Source organism: Sparus aurata, chromosome 7 (assembly GCF_900880675.1).
Source record: "Sparus aurata chromosome 7, fSpaAur1.1, whole genome shotgun sequence".
In the NCBI taxonomy this organism is placed as follows: Eukaryota; Metazoa; Chordata; class Actinopteri; order Spariformes; family Sparidae; genus Sparus; species Sparus aurata.
This window is the reverse complement of record NC_044193.1, coordinates 31,505,984-31,527,213: the sequence shown is the minus strand read 5'-3', so window position 1 is coordinate 31,527,213 and position 21,230 is coordinate 31,505,984. Positions and strand designations below refer to the sequence as shown.

Sequence of the window (21,230 nt, the reverse complement as noted above, 5' to 3'; positions counted from 1 at the left end):
TATTATTATTATTATTATTACTATAATTGTGATGCATTTTCATAAGATTGGTTGATTCACACAGGACAAATGGAGCAGTGCAAGACAGAGTCAGGCATTAGCAGTATGGGCCAGGGCAAGCTGGCTAGCTTGCTTACTGCAGAAGTATTTCTGCTAGACAGCACACTGTTGTGTCTTCACATTCTGTGGATGGTGTTTTCTTTTTTTATGTTTTATACTAAAATACTGCCATATCTTACAAACTGCATGATTAAACTCCTGGGTCCTCCCCTACTATAACACCACTTGACAACATTTTCATATATATACACACTACTCACAATAAGTTAGGGATATTGTTATTTACATGTGCTTTTCCTATTTGGTCTGAATTTTAATGAAATAAGTAAAAGTTCCCTTTGATATTACTAATAATGAATGAGAACAAACACCATTTTCATTAGTTTAATATTTATTACCCCAAAAATTTAGACAATAACAAGGATAGCCCCAAATAACAAAAATTGACAATGTCAGTAGCGGGTGTTTCCACCATTTGCCGCAATGACAGCTTGACAGCGACGTCTCATGCTCCTCACTGGCTGTTATGATTTGTACGAGATCTGAACCCAAAAGAAGCACAACTCTGGACCACAAGTACAGTGAGCAAACACCAGTCTTTTTAATGTTGAAATGTGAAAGGGTGGTGAAGGTGCTGAAGGGTGTGCGAAGTCCCGGGGTCCCGTTGTGGCAAGTGGAGTCACCGGTGAAGACGAGGGTGAGGGCGGCGTGGTGTGGCGTCAGCCGCAGAACAATGGTGGTGGGGTGGTTCGGCGTGGAAGCGTCGTTGGCCACAGCGTATTCCGTCGTGGAGGAGACACTGGAGAGCAGGCGGTGAAGAAGCAAGCAAACTCTGCTAGGCAAGCACAGCAATCTGGGGTGATGGGGGAAGACACAGAGATTAGCCACACAAGCTAATGCAAAAGCGCAGGACAAAAACTTTAAGTGAGCCAGGAGGAGAACAACCGTGAACACTGATGTAACGATCTGGCAGCAAGCAGGAGGGAATCCAGAGGCTAAATAGGTGGTTAATTGCAGAGTCGATTCACCTGGCTGCTGCCTGTAGAGAGAGACCACGCCCACAAACACACACACAGGACAAACAGGGGGAGAGACACAGGAGGAGCAATACAGACAGGGGAAACAACACAGACATCAGGAAAAAGGCGGGGCTGCCATGATAGGATCATGACACTAGCCTCATGATATTGTTCTGAGGCAATGCGTTCCACTCCTCCACAAGTGCTACACGCAGTTCTGCCAGGTCACGTGGGGGTGGGGTACGATCATCCAGTCTCTGCTTCAGCTGGTCCCAGACGTGCTCTATGGGGTTCAAGTCAGGGGACATTGCTGGCCATACCATATGAGGCACTCCGACTTCCTGAAGTCGAGCTGTGACAATTCTGGCACGATGTGGTGGAGCATTATCATCCATGAACAGAAAGTTGGGGTGTGCTGGCGGAATTGGGGGATGATGATGGGTTCTATGATGTCTCTGAGGTAAGAACGTGCAGTGACTGAGCCATCTACAATAACCAAATCTGTTTTGCGCTGACTGGTGATGCCTGCCCAGACTGTTGCAGCTTGACTTCAGGAAGTCGGAGTGCCTCATATGGTATGGCCAGCAATGTCCCCTGACCTGAACCCCATAGAGCACGTCTGGGACCAGCTGAAGCAGAGACTGGATGATCGTACCCCACCCTCACATGACCTGGAAGAACTGTGTGTAGCACTTGTGGAGGAGTGGAACGCATTGCCTCAGAACAACATCATGAGGCTAGTGAGGAGCATGAGACGTCGCTGTCAAGCTGTCATTGCGGCAAATGGTGGAAACACCCGCTACTGACATTGTCAATTTTTTTTATTTGGGGCTATCCTTGTTATTGTCTAAATTTTTGGGGTAATAAATATTAAACTAATGAAAATGGTGTTTCTTCTCTTTCATTATTAGTAATATCAAAGGGAATTTTTACTTATTTCATTAAAATTCAGACCAAATAGGAAAAGCACTCATGTAAATAACAATATCCCTAACTTATTGTGAGTAGTGTATATATATATATATGATTTATTCCACTCACATGTCCGTTTGTCCTTAAAGGGATATTCCAGTGTAAATTTAATTTAATTTCCATGGTCTAACACACTGTGACACCGATTAAGACCCCCCCCTCAAGAGATGAAGTTTGCAGAGCGCTAGTTTATGTAGTTTTAGCATGAACTAGCACTCATAAATGACCGCATGATAACAATACACACCATGGATTAAATTTACACCAGAATATCCCTTTAAGGACTCTATCAGGACACTGCCACACAGATTTTAAAAGCCTGCAACTCCCCTTCTGTTAGTTAGGGGTAGGGTTATGAAGAAATCTCTTGGATGAGATGTGGAACGTCTTCAAGAAACTGAAACACGTACAGCTGCCTACAATACAGCACTTCAGAATCCCAAAGGTAGGCTAACATCACCCCCTCTGAGAACACCTCTAAAGCTCACTGATAAAAATATTCTTTAAACAATGTCAACCATACAGCAAGCATGAGGCAGGTTTGGGGGCAGTGATTGGATTAAAGAAACAGTTCACCCAAAATTGAAAATTCAGTCATGAACTACTTGCCCCATGCTCATGGGAAGTTCGGTGAAGTTTGTAGTCCACAAGACATTTCTAGAGGCTTCATAGCAAAACAGTGTAGCAGTGTTCTCCTAAATAACTAAGTAGATGGGGACTTGTTCTAAAATATCTAATACTAAAAAAGGCATAAAATAGCTCCATATAGTTTGTCTGGTGTAATCCAAGTGTCTCAAAGTCCCATGACCCCACTGAGCAGCTGCAGTGAAGACTTTGGTTCAAGAAGGGATGTACATATTGTTTTTAATCTCAGGGCTCCATCTGCTTCAGAATGCTGCATCGCTGTTTTGCTCAAAACCTGATGACAACAAAACTTCACCCCACCTTCCATCAGCATCTGCAGTAGATTATGACAGAATTGTCATTTTTAGGTGAACTGGCTAACTCTAACCCTTTAACTTCATTTAACATTATATAACAGCGGCAGTCTGGTGTTCCTGGACTGTAAAAAACAAAATCTGTGGGATTATCCAATGAGTATTGTGGGGATTAGTGACAACCGTGGGAAACAACTTCTTCCATTTGGTGCCTGAACCAACAGTGATGGGACATGGACACTGTTAAACAAACCATTTTGCTATTATTAATGAGCAGCACGGCCGCTTCGCAAATCAATAGTTACAGACTATCACTGTAACCAAATGTCAGTCACAAGAAGAGTCAAAATATATATCAACATAATGAAGCTAGGTATACAGCTACATGGACTACATGAACTGATCACAATCTCATAATCTAATCTACTCTGAATAGGTTTTTCACCATAATTCAAATGAATTCTTATGAATCAATTGAAATTTTTTGATTTTATACGGGAGTCTGGGGACATATCCACAGGTGACAATAAAGTAGCCTCAGTGACTGTTTCAGTTTTTTAACTGTTTCAGTCACACAGTTCTGACAGGTATTCCTACTTGTGCATGCTTTGGCCATTAGTTTATTACTCATAGCATCATGCCATTCACTCCTCTCACAAATTCCAACAATGTCCTTTTGCTGCCTCGTTGATTTCATTTCATCAGTAGCCACATCTATCTAGTGGCACATTGACTCACCTTCATTGACCTCATTTTGCTGCCACCTTATTAAAATTGATGCTTTCGCTGCCTTTAGTTAATTTGTGCTGCTGTTTATGATCAGCCTCTTGAGCTGCTTCACCTCATCAACCTTCCAGTCTCAGAGGACAACCCACAACCACTGTCTGGACTCCATGGGGGGAATTTCTTGCTGCCTCTCAGGGGATTACAAATCTCCCCGTAGAGTCTAAGTGCCAAAGACTTTCTGATGAAACATCTTCTTGACATTCACTTTTCTCTCCCGATTGAACTGTAGTAAAATTTTACATGTTTACTGCAAATAAATGTTTTCTTTTTTGATAAATCCACTGTAAATGATGAAATCAGTTGAAACAGAGTTTTCAGACAGCTGGAAAGTGTTTGCAGGTAAGATGCACTTGATGAACTGGCTGTGGGTTTCATCTCTCCCTCTTCATCTGTTTGCTGTTGGTTACCGTGTATTAGCTGTGGCTGCTTTGACCTCAAGTGTGTGACCCATTTTAATCAAGTTAATCTAGATGGTCAAGTTAAAATAAAAAACATAAATATTGCATTTGATTTTCTATGATGTCATATAATCTGACCTCTCAGCTGTGACTAACTTCGAGTGTCCCTAGGCAACCTCCACTGTTAGGACAACACCTCAGACATGTTATGTGATACAGTAGCTGCTACCCAAAGCCAACAGGGTGGGAGCACCAGGTCAGTTGTCCCGGGCCGTGGGTCATGAGGTCTAACCCTTAAAATAATCTGAGACTATCAACAGTCCTGCTTCTGCCTTTAGTCTTTGTGCTAACCTAAGATAAACATGTTTCGGGCTTGGCTCTTTGTTTCTCAAACACAAAAAACAGACTGATATCGACGGTCTCTTTTTTGTGAGTGCAACAAACAGGGGCTCCTGTTAAAAAGTTTTGAATGTTTAAATACTGTTGTAGTCAATGTGGTCAATCATAGGAGTGACTGACATTTAAAGATTTTTGGTCATATTAATATAATGAATACATATTTGATTACAATATACCAAAACATGATGACAGAATATGAGGAGATTTCTTTCGTCAACAGGATTTTTATACCTGGCAGTACAGAGAAACAACATGCAGGTCATTATGTAGGGAGATAAACTGTATAGGTAAACAGTAAAGGTTTGATATGATTGAATTTAGTTAAGGTAAAATTACCAAAAGAATGTGAAGAATGCAGTTTTAATAGCAGCTACACAGTTGCTAGCTGTAGCTGCCATTAGCTAGTTATCTCACTTAATGAGTGTAAGTGTTAATGCAGACTAGCACCTCAGAACAGGATGGGATCTGGCTAGCTGGTTAGCATGCTAACTTCAGTACACTATATAGTTTCGCAACACAATATATTAGGCGTCATAACATTAGAAATGTGATTCAATTTCTGTCAACAAATTTTAGTTAAAGGAGTTCTATGCAACTTGTGCATGGGCCAATGAACAGAGACAAAGCTTATATGAATTTTAGATGCCATTTCAAAGCCATACGTTAGCATTCATGTTTGTAATCATTCGAGCAAAACAGGTTTTTATTGTGACTTATGATGAGGTGAGAACAAAATCCCATCTGGAAGTCCAGTGGTTTAATAATATGCAACCAAATAACCAACATTTGTCATAAAGAATGTTGTACAGTGGACCTTTAAAACGCCTAATTAATGAATAACTATACAGCATATACATTAAACACCTTTAAAAGGCTTGGTAAATTTTTCCTTGATGTAAGAGGTACAGCTGGGAAAATCTGGCTTCAGAATTTAAATCCCGGCTTTATCCATCCATGTGACGCATGCGCGCACACACACCCACGTACACGTACATATACATATATAGCTATATAAACACATATTTAATCCAGACAGTCACAGTTTTACCATTTATTCAAAGAGATGTTGTCAAATATATTTACAGCAAAAAAAAAACAAAAAACGATGCTTTCTCAAACATCTAATGGCTCCTGTCAGCGTCATAATTTTACAGAACATCTGAAACAAACGTTTCTGTACACACTGGAAATATGCGCTAAATGATAAAAATTCAAGATATTACACAATTGTTTGAGAACGGTGTGGCTCTGTACGGTGTTTACAGTGAGGCAGTGAGACATTTTGCATAGTGTAAAGTGTTCTCAAGTGGAATCATTACTAGTCTGAAGAGAGCAAAATGAAATTGCATGTACAAAAATACAGTGACAGCAGGGTAGGTGGACCACAAGTTCTTGTATCTATGATTTAGTTGTAAGGATCCTCAGTTTTAGCGAAAGCCTCAACCACAGCAATGCCATAGTCTTTTAACCATGTAAGGTTAAATGCTAAAAGCAACATGTATATTGAACACTGCTGAGCAGGTCGGAGATTTAACATCCCACAGATTTATCTATGCGCTAAACGGTCCTTTAGCAAGAAGTGAAAAATGAAAGATAACACAGACAGGTGTTTCCAGATGTAGTCATTCTAAAAAGGGAAAAGCTATGTGTCACCTGTAACAAGCAAAACAATATACAGGGAAGTTAGTAAGGGGTTGATTCAGGTTCGAAGAGACCGAGTCTGAGGTAAAAATCTATCCCACTTTCCCAAACTAACACAAGGCTGTTATTGAGAGGGTCAAGGTAGACAATACATTTCAGAGTGCTGAGAATGAGGTAGGATCACACTACAAAACACCTCAACAGCTACTACTACTGCTGAGACAAGGGACTGTACCCAAAGTTAAGCAGTGCTATGAAGCCAAAAGGAGGTTTTTGTCATTCCTCTGGTCTGTGCTGGGGAGTGAGGGCGAGCAGGGCCGTCTAGGTCTGGAACAAACATACATTTATAATGTACATTTTGTCAGGCTCACCACTGTATGCTTAAAGTCCTCTCTGTTTCCCTGTTTTTTTCTTCTATCATCCTGGAAATCCTAGTTTCTTCAAGTACTAAGGACCAGTCATGTGGCTTGTGACCCAATATTTTTTTGTTAACCCCAGGGTGCACATGTAGCTGTTTTCTTGAATCAGAGCACAAACTAGACATTATTCTCTCACAACTTAGATAGTATTCTACAACCAACCAACCACTGCCTGCAGAGTTTGAAGCACTTCAATAAAGAGGGGAAGGAAAGAAGGGAGGGAGGAAGGGACAGTTATGGTGCATAGCGCATGGCTGCTTTTGGGGATTATTTCCAGATGGAAAACCTTCAAAAGTCCTGTGAGAGTCTCCAAATCAGATACTCAAGGACATTCAGAAGCAGATGGCTCAGTACTGCTTAGGTGTCAGGCTGACCCATGAAACATTTTTCAAATCACACCAATCAGAAACCTTAAAACTCAAAAGGTATAGAACACCAAAGTCAGTATCATTTTATAATAACCTCCATGAATTACCGCTAAATCAATAGTTCAACTGTAGTTTACAGTTTTTGACTGTTACCAAACAATGAAATGCTTATAAAGTTGTGTTCTCGCACCAGATGTTTAAATAAACCTTTAAAACTACTTAATAAATGGTTGATGAAGCATTTCATTGTTTATTAACAGTGAAATAACTATTACTTTATACAAGTTTAATTAACCATTCCTTCACCACATGAGTTACCCATTGACTTGATATCCTGAACTGTATCTAAAGAGTTATTTCAACTTCTGAGAAATCCTTAAAAGCCACACTCATCCTCAACGTAAGAAACATTCAGTATAAAGTCACCAAAACCCACCAAATAATCATGATTGTTTCTTGCTCACACAATAATTTCACAAATATGTTAATACTAAGCTTTGCAGTGATGATAAAAAGATATATGCAATTTTTCGAACAGGCGTTATTTGGATTGAACAGGAACAGCAATGCCCAATAAGACCAGTGATTGCCCTGCTGGATACTGTTTGGTTACAAAATGTACAGTTTTTTATGGAGTCGATGCAGGCCTGCTACTTCTAAGGTGAGCTTTCTGTGGTACACCTTCAAAACAACAAAAGCTGATTAGTATTCACATTTATTCTGCCTCTGCCCCAGGAGTATGTCACAGATTTGTGAAATATTCTTTAAACCTTCTAAACACATGGGCGTTCATGTGACACAGAAACGTCATCTTAGGATAATTATCATTATCATCATATCATATGATTCATTTTAGTTTCATTCATTTTAGATTCATTTTAGATTTTCGACATTGCAGCTCCAGCATAACAATTGCATTTTAGTTTTTAAGTAGACACAAAATGATCTCATTCTCAATTGACATTATTGCCTGCCATATTGTTTAAAAAGTGTGACAATATTGAAAGCAAAAGATTCCATTGGTCAATTCTGAATTTTGCCAAACAGAAAGCTGCATTAGAAAAAAAAGTGGTTTCTGTCTTTGCAATCGCACTTCTGTATTTCATCTTTAAGGCACAAGGTTGTATGGAGCAGTGTGGGAGAGAGAAACTGCTATTGTCACCTGCTGTTCATAGTTTTTAACATACTACAAACGGTTTAATGATGGGTGCTTTGCATGCTTTGACCTTAAAACACTGGGACAGTCTGGTGCAGTAACCTGTGCCAACATTTGTAATGTACTCGACATTACAAATGTTAAAGAAGAGCAGGCCTGAGCTAGAGCTGTTGGGAACAAAATCAAAAAAATATAAAACAACAAATATTATAAACCATCCAGATACTGGTGTTATCCACCATATAAATGTCCTCAGCTCCAAGGTGACAGTAATTGTAACAGGATGGTGCTGGAGTGCTCTGTAGTCTGATTTGCATACTGTTTCTGTCCCAGAGTTTTTGAATCATCTGCTGATCCTTTACTTCCTGCTCAAATTAGGATTGTGGATTCTTCACAGTTCAGTTTGTCAGAGTCCCTTTTTCCATTGGAGTCCACGTCCATATAGTAAACAAAGCTGCAGAGACACAAAGATTAAACAGGTCAGCAAGGAACAACAAGGAGACAAAGGCTCAATCCCAATACAACCTGTGCCCCTGCCACTTAGTCCTACCCCTCCATTTTGCACAATCATGCCTAGGGGTAGGGTGCTGCAACTCTTGTTTGGATAGAGACTGAGGGTTATAAGTACTCTTTCAATGTTATATGATGATATCTTAGTCGATAACTTTCTAGCTAGCCAATGTAACCTTGTTATTGCTGATTTGTTCATAACGGTCTTGCATTTTGACATATTTCCATCAACTGAAGACATATGATGGTCTTGAAGGGTCGTCCCATTTCATAAGGAGAGATTTCAACTACTACATCTCTTTGTTCTGAGGAGAAAGGGGGCACTAGAAAACAAGAGGTATGGGGTAAAACATGTAAAACATTGGGAATGTCTGGGAATATAATTTAAAAAATAATGTTTAATTTTTGTGGCTGTATGGAGTCACTGGCTGTGTCACAGTGTTAAGTATGTGCCTCCTCTACATCTACCTGCAGCAGAAATACCACCTTTACTTCCTGCCTGTAGATGTGTCCAACTTTACTTCAGTGCTGTGTGCTAATAATAGCCCAGTGGTTGCATGCCACGGCTTTGCCTAGCAGTGGTTTGTTCCTCTTCTCGTTGCATAACCTCACAGCACATGGTATGAACACAAGTGGGTCAGCTTAGCAGGATGCATGCATGATGGACATGGTGAATAAGGTATGACGTGCTGAATGGAGACATGTAAACTGCTTATGTCACTGCTGATGATAAGCGCTTTTACATCTACACATATTTACAATGAATTACAGAATACTGTTTATGTCCTATTGGAAAAAAATTGCCCTAAAGCCAAATACAAAATTAATTGAGACTGGCTATGAAAACACAGAATCATTCAGAGTTCAGTCGAGAGTATATCCATCATTGGTTGATTCATTGTTGTTGTTCATCTTCAAGTGTTGGACAAGCAAAAGGAATCCAGTCCTTTTTGTTGTTTGCCAACATACTCTGACCCAAATCTGATCTTAAAAAATGCACCAATCCAAGATGTAAAACTGGAATGTGGTCTAAAGATGAATGCAACACTTGAGTCATCCAGTTCTGCCTGTGTCAGCAGCAGTGTTAATTTTATTGACAAAGACTATGATGAAAAATATTCGTCAACGAACCTTTTTCACGGACAAAAATTAAATGAAAACTAAAAAAAAAAGTCAGATATAATGACGAAGACTGTGACTAAATATAACTAACAATTTAGTCAACGAATAAAAACGAGACGAAAATGTTAGGGTGGGACGAATGGAGAAGAGATCCAATCAGAGCGAATCTCTTGAGGGTAGGTTGACCGATGCAGATTACAGCAGAGCCATTCTAAAAAGCCGCGGCAAGCTAAACAGGCAGCAGCATTTACACAGAAGGAGAACAAAGACGAGTTTGCAGAACTTCGCACAGTTTTGTGGATGTTTTCACAAGAGTTAGGTTGTTTACATGATATTCAGTTGCACAGCTTTGGCGGATTTCCGCTGACTTCGCTCGTTAGCAACGGTTTGCAGTGCACCCGGTCCAAGGGCAACGGCATGCCTCATGAACAACAGAAATGTCAGAGCTAGGTCCAGGACAAAAACGAATAATTGACATCTGGACACACCTCACATATGGCAACCAGACCGTCTGCAAACCGTGTGGAGCAAAAACACCACCAAATTGAAGCGACATTTACAGAGAATGAGAGAGAGAGAGAGAGAGAGAGAGAGAGAGAGCGAGAGCGAGAGAGAGAGAGAGAGAGATTTTCAGTTGACACAATCTGACTGATTCATTGTTATTAATTACTTATTGACTGAGATTAATTGATTGTTACTATGATTGAGTCCATCATAGTTACAGTATTACCAACAGTATAGATTAGGGCTGCATGATTCTGGAAAAAATGTGAATCACGATTTTTTTGCTTAGAATTGAGATCACGATTCTCTGGCACGATTTTTTCACAAAATGTTTATTGCACTGATGAAAAAAAACATTGTAGTATGGCAGAGGCATAGTAGTATGCCTCTGCCATACTACTATGCCTCTGCCAAAGTACTGTTTTTTTTGTTTTGTTCAAGTTCTATCATTGGATGAGAAATTATTTTTACAAAAGTAAAAAAAAAAAATTTGTCTCAAGATGAGAGGGCATCCTTTAGTCCCTCATGTTGTACAGTGTTTATTGGGGCCGTATCTTTGGCTAGATGATATGTGATAGCTGCTTTGATCGGCTTTCTAAAACAGAGGCGTTATATTCCTCACGTAAACATGTGACGCGACATGAAGCCCGAAGTTGGGCTGTGAACGGTTGAAAACGAATTTGTCTTCAAAATAAGAGCTTTACATTGCACCCCATTGGAGTTTAGAACAGGGTTCTTAGTGGGGGGGGTTTTAATTTGAAAGTAGCGACTGTTTCTAGCTTGCGCTACAACAACAAGCTAACACAACCAAACAGCTAGAGATCCAGGAGACGCTAGCATCTCCCGGATCTCAGCGGCTGTCCAATTGCTCATCTAGCAGGCGAGGTGGAAATAAGTGTACCCTCCAAGGCTAAGATCACGTGTATGTGTGAATCGAGATCGCGATTTTTTAATGATTTTTCGTGCAGCCCTAGTATAGATTATAAGTAATTTGTTGTAAATATAGTTTTCCTTTATTGTTATTATTAATTATTTCCAAACCCTTGCTTTGGCAATATGTAGTGTTACCTCATGCCAATAAAGCCTTTTGAATTGAAATGAATTGAGAAAGAGAGAGCGATTTACCACTCACTAAGACTAGACTAAGACTAAAAGACTTAAGACTAGACTAAGACTAAAACTCTTATGATATTTAGTCGACTAAAACTAGACTAAGACTAAAAGATTTCAGATGACTAAAATATGACTAAAACTAAATGGTGTGTTATTCAACAGACTAAGACTAAGACTAAATCAGAATTTGCTGTCAAAATTAACACTGGTCAGCAGTAATTTATCCACAGACATGCTAGTGGCTGTGACACAACTGGAAGAAATGGCCTATAATCCTGAAGTCAAATATGGTTGCTTTCTAGGGAAACTATAGGGAAATACAGGTATATAATTGTTATAAACACATTTGGGTGACAGTTGTAGTAGTTGTAGAAGCACCATTGGAACACAGACCATTAACTGGATGGTGTTACTGGCTGTACTGATTTTAAACTGAAGTCTAACAAAGATTAATTTAATATAAGCTATATTAGCTCTAATTATCATTATTTTTTAATTAGGTTAATTAAATAAATCCAGATTTTAAATAAAGCAGAGTTTTGTTGACCCACTAAAAATTAATCTCTGCTTAGAAAGTACGTTAATTTATGTAAACCAAATTCAAACATTGTTTAATCAATGTGGTGATGCTTCCTAGTAAAATGTCAAGTTGTTTGCTAGCTAGCTAAACAAATAGCTTAACTGTTGGTTACATCATACCAGTTTTCAGCTGCTTCATTCAAAAAAAGCCATGCCATGTTAAAAGTTAAGTGTGAGTTTTAAGATCATACTGAATCACAGTTTGAATTGGAGTTTAAAGTTTTGGTGCAACAGAGTTAAGTTTAAACCATGATTTAATCGGGTCTAAAAGTAAATCCTTGTTGGAGTTTTGTCAGATGTGTCCAGTATCGTCTGCCTGTACCTGTCTTCTTTGATTGATTGTTCTGCTGGGGACATTGCTGCTCAGGCAGCTCTTTGACTGTATCGCCCCTATGAGAATTCACATTTCGCCTCCACAGTCAGAGTATGGGCAGCTGTTCATTAAATTTTCAATACATAATGGACCCAGTGTGCTTAAGTCCTACTGGTTCACATAATGTGTCCACATAATTACTTAAGAGTAGGGAGTCCTTCCTCAGTCAGTCCGTAAGTAAGGTTAAAGGTCCCATATTATGAAAAACACGTTTTCTCTGGTCTCTACATAAGCTGGTCCTCCCTGAGCCTGCCAACTCCCACAATGAGGAAAACAAGCAAATACTGCATGGTCTCTGCAGCCCACCCACTGGTAAAATGGCGCTCCAACAGGCTGTTCAGATTCTGCTCCTTTTGTTACATAACCAAAAGGAGTCATTTACATAGGCCGACCTGATCTGGGCGTTGGTCGGAGATATCCAAGAGGGGGGCGTTCATCCCTGAGGTGTAGTTTGGTGTGTCCAGCGGTAAGATAGCAGTGTTTTGCAATGTCGTTGCTCAGAGCTAGACACGCAAATTGCTCTGCTGTTTGTTGTATAAATCAAGCGCCTATATTCTGTCCCAGCTACAGAACAACAGAAGAGACAGTGGTTGCATTTCATTTTAACGACAATGTGCCGGCTACGGTTCGTGTTAGCTTGTATGTGCTAACCACTTCACGTCGGACTGCTTCAGTAATGAGGGTCAGTACAAAGCTGGCTGTGTATCGACACTGACCCTCGTAAAAGGATCAGTCCCACCCATACAGGACAAAGTTTTGGTGCAACAGAGTTAAGTTTAAACCATGATTTAATTGGGTCTAAAAGTAAATCCTTGTTGGAATTTTGTCAGATGTGTCCAGTATCGTCTGCCTGTACCTGTCTTCTTTGATTGATTGTTCTGCTGGGGACATTGCTGCTCAGGCAGCTCTTTGACTCCCTATGAGAATTCACATTTCGCCTCCACAGTCAGAGTATGGGCAGCTGTTCATTAAATTTTCAATACATAATGGACCCAGTGTGCTTAAGTCCTACTGGTTCACATAATGTGTCACATAATTACTTAAGAGTAGGGAGTCCTTCCTCAGTCAGTCAGTAAGTAAGGTTAAAGGTCCCATATTATGAAAAACACGTTTTCTCTGGTCTCTACATAAGCTGGTCCTCCCTGAGCCTGCCAACTCCCACAATGAGGAAAACAAGCAAATACTGCATGGTCTCTGCAGCCCACCCACTGGTAAAATGGCGCTCCAACAGGCTGTTCAGATTCTGCTCCTTTTGTTACATAACCAAAAGAAGTCATTTAATGTGTCAATAAGTTTAAGGCAATTTCTATTTAATTTGTGTACATTTTAGTCATTTACATTAAAAACACACTGTTAGTAGTATCATAAGATTAAAAAAAAAAACAGAACTCCCAAAAATTTAATTGGAAAAAACGTCATTTGGGAAAAAATAAAACAGATTTTATAGTAGGCCTGGGCGATAAACCGAAAACTTACTGATACCGAAATTTACGACAATAACCGACGTCATTTTGGCCATGTCGGTATATTCGGTGTCATAGGCATAACATCCACTAGGGACAGGGGACATGTTAGGTCCACTTGATTAATCTACCCCGGCGTATACCGATGTGCTTATTTTACATTAATTTGATGGCAAACTCCGCCCGCTGATGCAACACCAGCTATGCCAGGTTAGTAATCAAGTGAACCCACTCTCTGTGAGTTGCGGACAGTTTGTGTAATGATGCTGCGTTCAAAGGCTGCAACAAGGCCACTGTCTTCGGCCAGGCCGGTCCATTGCTCAAACATTTGTGTTTTGCTTTTTATTCACTCAAAATAATGACTGTATTTCCAGCTAGAAAATGTGCATCTCTCTCCTCCCTCCATTGTTGTTTGCATTTGTGTGTCTGCGTGGTCTGACACGTGAGTGTCCTCATGCTGGAAAACGTGACTTCTCGCTTACGTGACGTCACTCCCCGAGACGCAAGAAAAAGCTAAAATATATATTTTTTTACTAAGGAAAATGACAAAACTAGTAACGCGTTACCGGCATCACTGATTGTGTAGCTTAAGTGCAACATGGAGCATGAAGATGTAAAGAAAAAAATAAAAACAGTAGAATTAACTTTAAGCAGGTAGGAGGAAAGTCGGAGGTGTGGACCCATTTTCAACAAGTCGTGGGCTGTGATAATAACATTTGTCGGCTTTGTCGAGTGCATTAAGTGCGGCACTTTTTGCATTATTCATTAAGATTTCTGTAGTTCAAACAACTCGCAATTGTAGTCGAGAATGTCAGTTATAACAGCCCACGTATTAAACAGTTGTTGGGTTTAAATCGGTCTCGTAATTACATTCAGTGTGTCGGGCCGGGCTCGGACACAACGTGCACGGGCTCGGGTCGGGCTTGATTCTAAGCTCTACTCGGGTCCAGCCGCGACTTTACTGAGGTTCACCCAGTGTAAGCAGCAGGAGGACGGTTAGCTCACCTCCCAGAACATGGCACTGAATCACTGGAAACTGATTTAGGGACTGTCATCAAATAACTTAGCATAAATATATTAATACAAAATAATTGCAGTTCTTTCAATATCTTCCATGTCATGGGGCCCAGTGACTCCAGCAGCAGATTGTATTAGTAAACTGGACGAATGAGACACAGCTATGTTTATTGTACTTTAGTGCTCCCTCCATTTTATATGAATATTAATATGCAGAAATCTTGATTTTTTTCTCAATAGCTTCCATGTCATGTGACCCGATGACTTCTGAAACAGATTCTGTGTCTATCAAAAATATATAATGATAAAGAAAATAATGGTAAAAAAAGTTCTCTAAGAGGTTAACATATTATTAAGCAGCAATGTCAACTTCTCTACTATTTTGTCTCATGTCTTAGATTCTGATTCTGAAGTCCTTAAAATGTTTATTTATTTACATCCAGCCTCTTCCACCACCTGCAGTACAACCACGTGATTCAATTCGAAGAAATAAAAAAAGCGAGAAGCTTAGAATTGTTTATTAGGGACTGTATATTTTATACTTTTAAACTTATTCAGTTGTTGTCATTTCAAGTAATCTGTGCTTTTCAGCTGTTCAATCGTGTGCTTATCAGTTGTTCTTAACTACTAAATAAATAATATAAATCTTAACTACAATGTAGTTTTACAGTCCTTTAAAGTGGCATTTCTGTAAATACACAGGATTTTTTTTCCTTTTTTTAGGGGGGGGGGTTACTTATCGTTCATTTCTCGTTATCGAGGTGAGTTGCTCAATATATCGTGATATTGATTTGAGGCCATATCGCCCAGCTCTATTTTATAGGGCCCTACATCAGCATGAGGGCGAGTAGATAATGTTAGACGGTGAACTTTTCTTTTTATTTAAGTGCAGAGGAGGGGGCAGTGACTGAGCAAGAGGTTACCGTCTAATAAGTCAGTTTGTTTTCTGTGGTCTAAACACTTAACCCTGATCAAATTAACATGGTACAACATGTAAACGAACTACAAACCCTCACTGAAGTCAGCGGATCAGTTTCCCATTTATTTCTCTGTTGGAGTTATTAATGATATGTAAATGAGCGACATTAAGGACATAAGCCAAGGTCGAGGCCAAGATGATCCTGGCCTGCTGCCTCTTCAGCCATTTTACCAGCATTTTGTTGTTACACAACTCAAAAGCAAAATACCTTAAAAAACAGCAGGGACCAGTATCTTTGGGGAAGGGGTGGGGGCTGATTTCTTGTGCGCCTTCGACACTGTGGCAGCTCTGTATGATAACTAGTTGGAGAGGCAGCCCTGGTGTTTTACAAGCTTTGGGTGGTTTTGTGGCTGGGAGGCAGGCAACACATTCCACTTGGCTGGCATTCACAAAACTGTTCGTTATGCAAGTTTAGGTGTGTGCCTGTGATTTTCTCGTCATGCAAAACTGACAGAGCATTTCCAACAGTCTACTGACAACAAACAAACAGTCCAGAACCCAAAGAAGTTTTTGCTGATAGATCATTTAAATAGTTCGATAATTAATTAATTAATTAATAATCTTAGCATGTACGTATGTCATTTGTGCCAATATGGGTCTTTGGTCTGGTCTGGGATAATGGAAGTACACAACTCAAGAAAATATTCAAGTAAGGTCTAATATAAAATAAGTACTCTGTCCAAATTCAGAATACTTAAGAAATACTTAAGTACTTAAATACTACTAGGTTCTGAGAATAGAGACATTTGACCAATGAGGGCATAATCTTGTCGTGAAATAAAGACGCACATGCATATTTCTTCTCTAGCATTTCAAAAATAGCTGGAACTGTGAATGACGATAAATATTTTCCAAGACCACATTGGTTTAAAGGGATATTCCGGCATAGGTTTAATGCATGGTCTAACACACCGTAACACCCGAGAGATTAAGTTTTCTGACTGCTAGCTTATGCAGTTTTAGCAATCTCAGAAAAGATGATAACAATACACTGCAGTCTATGCCAACCAGGAAATCACCATCAAAAAGCCACTCATAGCCACAAATAATGCTCAGAACAGCACCAAACTTAAGCAACAGTACAAATAGGGTCCCAGCACACAGTTTGTGGCATCAAACATCTGCTAGCTTTGCCAGATTTCTATTGAAAAGAGAACACAAATCACCACTCTCCTGCAGCAGCTTGCTCATTGTGGGGAAGCCCTGACGAGTCGACCACCGAGTGCAGTAGAGTTCCGCAGCTCAACGATGAAAATGTATGATTAATACTCCATGGAAATGCAATCAAAGTTCATATGTGTCTTGCCTACCAGTTTATAACAGTTATTATCGAGAGCTGACAGAGAAAAGAACGGAATTGAGCATTTCTAACTGCACTCGGTAATCGGCTAGTCAGGGCTTCCCCACAACGAGCAAGCTGCTGCAGGAAAGTGGTGAGTTGTGTTGTCTTTTCAATAGAAATCAGGCAAAGCTAGCAGATGTTTGATGCCTCGAACTATGTGCTGGGACACTATTTGTACTGTTGCTGAAGTTTGGTGAAATTCTGACCATGATTTGTGGGTATAAGTGGCTTTTTGATGGCGGTTTCTTGGTGGAGGCATAGAATGCAGTGTATTGTTACCGTGTGGTCTTTTCTGTAGTTGCTAAAACTACATAAGCTAGCGGTTGGAAAACTTGATCTTCTGCGGGGGGTCTTACTCTGTGTCATGGTGTGACCATGCATTAAACTTACACCGGAATATCCCTTTAAGGTTTGTTCCACTGCTTGTTTGTGTGACCATCTGCAGTCCTTCAGGTAATCCTGCCATCTTGAAGTTCTTATTTTTGTATTTTGTCACAGGACAGAGTGCACAGTCAAAACAGCAATGGCACAGCAAATCCAAAAATCACACATTTATGTCTAGGAGAGCAGACCAATCTCTGTTTTTTGCAACAGATGCTGACCACGCCTCTTTTCATCTATTATTCACAAGTCAGAATGAAGCCCGTCAGCTTTAATAGAACTGGTCGAACAAGACTGAATTGTCAACACAGCAGTGGACACACAGGACTACCCAAGAGAATCCACTAAGAGGCAAAAATATTACCACGTACAGCACCTGCAGTGAGGCTGTGATGGATGGTACACAGACTATGAGGAGATTAACACAGTGTTAAGAGCTTACAGCCTCTCAGGTTCAACACACCCACCATGAATGGGGACAGCGGAGTGGAAAACACCTGGATCTGTGTTATTCCAGAGTACTGTGGGATGGCAGGGTTCCCTGGGCTGCACATGGAGCTGTAAGGTCCATCATAAATTGTGGATTTTTATTAGCAAATGGCATAACAAAAAGTAAGGGGGTCCAAAAACTGAACTGGCTTGAGATGTTCTCTCCAGCTTTTTCCTTCACTCTCCAATTCTGAATAAACACAAGAACACAAAGAGTTTCTTCACCAGAATCGTTTGTGTAGGAACTTGCTCTTGCGGTTCTCGCTCTGGGCCCCGAGGGCCCTGAGGAAATATTTACAACCTTCTCAGCCACTGAATGCTTCTTTTTACGACCATGTTACATAAGAGCGCCAATGTGCTCATCTCACCCACTCCCAAAAACTTGTAAAGGTGGCCTCTCTCTGGCATTTTTTCAGCCCCTCTGTAATACCCCCCACTGACCCAGCCAATAAGGAACATACTGTACCCTGCCTTCAAACTGCTGTCCAAATGACTTTATTTCCTTAGAGGAGCAAGATCAGCATTCGCTCAGACCCTGATTCCTTTGTTCAAAATGTACACTGCTTTGGAGTATTCAGGTAAAGTGGAAGAGAAAAACATCAGACCTGCTTGAAGGTGTAAGTATGTTTACTACAGTCCTTGGAGGCATACATGTGTGCAGTGCGAGGCCAACACCCTGAAAATGCCTCAACATGTAAAGAGCCTGTTCATGCTGTCACTGCAATCAAAAAGGATTCCAAAAATATAAAGTGTTTACGTGGGCAGGGCCGGGGCTTATAGTGCTCTGGCCTGGTTTAGACAGAGGCGGCACATGGCTGGCAGGCAGTGAGAGGACAAAATGTTCCAGACGCAAGCCTTCATAAGCCCTCAACCTGGAGCAGCAATCTCATTGTCCAGCAGAGTGGAGAAGGATGGAGGGGGATGACAGAGAGGATGGGTGAGATAGATGGCAAAACACACAGTAAGATACGATGCTGACAATCCACATTTCATATAGATGCTCCATTCCAGATCCATGTTATTACTTTATGTATTACGTATTAGCCCATAATGACAGCATCTTCTCCAACTCCATAACTGACTGCAGCTCACAGAATGAAATGTAGTGATGGTATGTAACCAAAGAAATGTTCAAGTGCTGTATGTAAGTGTCAGTTAGAGGTTCTTTACTTGAGTTTGCATTTACTAACACTTACTTACTTCCAATTCACTACATTTTGAAGAAAGTAATTGTACCTTTTTACTCCACTACATTTTTTATAGCTTTGTTTGATATAATACTTTAACAATATAAATAATTATTAAATTCATTTTCAAGTATTTCAATGCTGCATCAGAGCCACATGACTGCATATTCAAATTAGTTTATTTCATATAATTTTAAAAAAACACACCGACCAATAACTTGCTGACCAGTGTATACATACAATTAAATATTTCATTATCATAAAACATATGTTTGATCCTTTGATACTACGTACTAGTACGTCATGTTTTCTTTAAGAGTGTAAAAACACAAGCATTGTTGATTGTTGAAAGAACATGCCAAAATACTCTGTAAGTCATCTGTGTATGTTTAATCTTGTTTTGTTATTACAGACTGATAAACTAAAGATGGAATGTAAACTAGGTTATTTCTGTGTAACGTCCTGCCTCTGCTGAAATAACTTAGCTCGTACCAAAGGTCTGCTTGGACTGTTGTCCTGTGTAGATTGTCACTTGTATGTTTGTTGTATGTTTCTCTGAGAAAATTACTTTTGATAACTAAATACATTTAACGACAGACACTTTAAAACTTTTACTCTAGTACTATTAGTATGGGTCCCTTTCAGTTTTACCAAAGTAATATTTAAGCACAATAGCTTGTAGTTGACTGTAGTTGAGTACTATGACTTTTGGGTACACAGATGAAATTGCAGTTCCCCTTAGAAGGGACCTTCTCATATGGAATATTGTCAGAGTGGCTTTACTACAACCACATCAAACAATCAGACTGCAAAAGTGCACAAGCTACAGAGCTTCTTTCCTTTTTAAGATTTCGTAAAAGAAGTGGAAAAGCACATGGGAACTTTTAAAGGCAGTGCCTTGCTAACAGTGGTCATACGTAATCTCTTTTCATGACAGCACAAACCCGACAGCTGGTGAAGTAGAGTAAACATGGGACTGACAAACGATCAGGCTCAGGCTTCTGCTCATAAATCTATTCATATTATTCAGAGTTGGTCTGTATGTCAGTCAAAAATTAGCGGGACTGAAATGTAGATGACATGTTTAAGGTTAGTGCTGGGCAATATTTTGATAGTTTATCGTTATCTTGATATACACAATGCATGATCTTAGATTTTGGACATCGTTAAATCATGATATTGCATAAGTCTTTTCCTTGATTTGAAAGGCTGCATTATAGTAAAATGATGACATTTTCTGAACATACCAGACTATACTACTTCTTCTGTTCTAATACTTAACTTTACCCGCTCTGTCATTATATCAAAATAACAGAAGAAATGTTTAATCAAAAATATAATATATATTTGATTTTGTCAGCCAGTCCCCGCACTGATGCAGGGCTTTTGAGAAAATAAACATCTGTACATTGTTTTTGGTGCTACAGCCAAAAAGTATTTCAATATTATTTTAAGGACAATTTGTGGTAAAGATGTAGCATTTAGAGCTAAAACAATTAGTCATTGATTGATTCATTTTTCTTAGAAATAAAATAACAGGACTGAAACCATCCCCACATGGGCTGTGCAGCATCCCACAGATTCCTGCGAAACAATAGTCCATCAGAATAAACATAGTTCCTCTTTGATTTGTATGTGTGAAATATCATCAGTGATCAGAGCATCGTCACTATGCTGTCATCACCTCTTCCCTAACTTAACCAACTCCTCATATAAATACACATCCCCCTCACTGTTTACAGCCACTAATCCCTCTCTCCAACAGATGACAGATTTTCCGATTGAACCAGTGTGGGGCCGTGGGTCTGTTGCATAACATGCTATCCCATCATGCAATAGAACTAAGCCAATCTGCAGCAGCAGACTAGCACGCAATGGCGCCTTCACAGTACATCGCAGTCAGCTCTGCTTACAGCTGGGAGCCAAGAGGTGTTTTGTCGCAGGGTGATGGGGCAGGATCTCTGGGAGGGGCTTACAGTACAGGTTAAACAGAGAATGGTTGTAGGATAGGAGAG

At 39.9% G+C, this 21,230-nt stretch overlaps 1 protein-coding gene across 2 annotated transcripts in view; it reads right to left on the bottom strand.

Moving 5' to 3' along the window:
- Window positions 1-479: 479 nt before the first annotated feature.
- stk35 (serine/threonine kinase 35) overlaps window positions 480-21,230 on the bottom strand; it is a 29,090-nt gene continuing 8,339 nt past the window's right edge. Inside the window, exon 3 of one of the 2 annotated variants that reach the window (XM_030423074.1) lies at window positions 480-913. The gene's annotated coding sequence lies outside the window, so the exon portion shown is untranslated. Of the gene's footprint in view, window positions 914-5,608; window positions 8,611-21,230 lie in introns of those variants that run through there. The other variant, XM_030423073.1, reaches the window with a different exon arrangement.